Source organism: Triticum urartu, chromosome 2A (genome assembly GCF_056163025.1).
Source record: "Triticum urartu cultivar PI428250 chromosome 2A, HENAU_Tu73, whole genome shotgun sequence".
NCBI lineage: Eukaryota > Viridiplantae > Streptophyta > Magnoliopsida > Poales > Poaceae > Triticum > Triticum urartu.
In genome coordinates, this window is record NC_141874.1 from 40,393,488 (window position 1) to 40,396,102 (window position 2,615).

Consider the following 2,615-nt stretch of genomic DNA (forward strand, 5'->3'; position numbering starts at 1 on the left):
GTCTCCCTAGGGCCGGCGCCCCCCCCCCTCCCAAGGCCCCTATATAGAGGGGGGAGGGGGGGCAGCCGCACCCTTGCTCTTGGCGCCTCCCTCTCCCTCCGTAACACCTCTCCTCCCCGCTTGCGCTTGGCGAAGCCCTGCCGGGATCCTGCTGCATCCACCACCACGCCGTCGTGCTGCTGGATCTTCATCAACCTCTCCTTCCCCCTTGCTGGATCAAGTTGGAGGAGACGTCTTCCCAACCGTACGTGTGTTGAACGCGGAGGTGCCGTCCGTTCGGCACTTGGTCATCAGTGATTTGGATCACGTCGAGTATGACTCCATCAACCCCGTTCTCTTGAACGCTTCCACGCGCGATCTACAAGGGTATGTAGATGCACTCCTCTCTCCCTCGTTGCTAGATGACTCCATAGATTGATCTTGGTGATGCGTAGAATATTTTAAAATTCTGCTACGTTCCCCAAAAGTGGCATCATGAGCTAGGTCTATGCGTAGTTTCTATGCACGAGTAGAACACAAAGTAGTTGTGGGCGTCGATATTGTCAATTATCTTGTCGTTACTAGTCTCATCTTGATTCGGCGGCATTGTGGGATGAAGCGGCCCGGACCAACCTTACACGTACGCTTACGTAAGACTGGTTCCACCGACTGACATGCACTAGTTGCATAAGGTGGCTGGCGGGTGTCTGTCTCTCCCACTTTAGTCGGATCGGATTCGATGAACAGGGTCCTTACGAAGGGTAAATAGAAATTGGCAATTCACGTTGTGGTCCTGGCGTAGGTAAGAAACGTTCTTGCTAGAAACCTATAGCAGCCACGTAAAAACTTGCAACAACAATTAGAGGACGTCTAACTTGTTTTTGCAGCAAGTGTTTTGTGATGTGATATGGCCAAAGGATGTGATGAATGATATATGTGATGTATGAGATGATCGTGTTCTTGTAATAGGGATTACGACTTGCATGTCGATGAGTATGACAGCCGGCAGGAGCCATAGGAGTTGTCTTTATTTATTTATGACCTGCGTGTCAACATAAACATCATGTAATTACTTTACTTTATTGCTAAAGCGTTAGCCATAGTAGTAGAAGTAATAGATGACGAGACAACTTCATGAAGACACGATGATGGAGATCATGGTGTCATGCCGGTGACAGCGATGATCATGGAGCCCCGAAGATGGAGATCAAAAGGAGCAAATGATATTGGCCATATCATGTCACTATTTGATTGCATGTGATGTTTATCATGTTTTACATCTTATTTGCTTAGAACGACGGTAGCTTAAATAAGATGATCCCTCGTAATAATTTCAAGAAAGTGTTCCCCCTAACTGTGCACCGTTGCGAAGGTTCGTTGTTTCGAAGCACCACGTGATGATCGGGTGTGATAGATTCTAACGTTCGAATACAACGGGTGTAAGCCAGATTTACACACGCAATACACTTAGGTTGACTTGACGAGCCTAGCATGTACAGACATGGCCTCGGAACATAGAAGACCGAAAGGTCGAGCATGAGTCGTATAGAAGATACGATCAACATGAAGATGTTCACCGATGTTGACTAGTCCGTCTCACGTGATGATCGGACACGGCCTAGTTGACTCGGATCATGTTTCACTTAGATGACTAGAGGGATGTCTATCTGAGTGGGAGTTCATTGAGTAATTTGATTAGATGAACTTAATTATCATGAACTTAGTCTAAACTCTTTACAATATGTCTTGTAGATCAAATGGCCCACGTTGTCCTCAACTTCAACGCGTTCCTAGAGAAAACCAAGCTGAAAGATGATGGCAGCAACTATACGGACTGGGTCTGGAATCTGAGGATCATCCTCATAGCTGCCAAGAAAGATTATGTCCTAGAAGCACCGCTAGGTAACGCACCTGTCCCAGAGAACCAAGACGTTATGAACACTTGGCAGTCACGTGCCGATGATTACTCCCTCGTTCAGTGTGGCATGCTTTACAGCTTATAACCGGGGCTCCAAAAGCGTTTTGAGAGACACGGAGCATATGAGATGTTCGAAGAGCTGAAAATGGTTTTCCAAGCTCATGCCCGGGTCGAAAGATATGAAGTCTCCGACAAGTTCTTTAGCTGTAAGATGGAGAAAAATAGTTCTGTCAGTGAGCACATACTCAAAATGTCTGGGTTGCATAACCACTTGACTCAGTTGGGAGTTAATCTCCCGGATGACGCGGTCATTGACAGAATCCTTCAGTCGCTTCCACCGAGCTACAAGAGCTTTGTGATGAACTTCAATATGCAGGGGATGGAAAAGACCATTCCTGAGGTATATTCAATGCTGAAATCAGCGGAGGTAGAAATCAAAACGGAACATCAAGTGTTGATGGTGAATAAAACCACTAAGTTCAAGAAAGGCAAGGGTAAAAAGAACTTCAAGAAGGACGGCAAGGGAGTTGCCGCGCCCGGTAAGCAAGCTGCCGGGAAGAAGCCAAAGAATGGACCCAAGCCCGAGACTAAGTGTTTTTATTGCAAGGAAAGTGGTCACTGGAAGCGGAACTACCCCAAATACTTAGCGGACAAGAAGGCCGGCAACACTAAAGGTATATGTGATATACATGTAATTGATGTGTACCTTACTAGTACT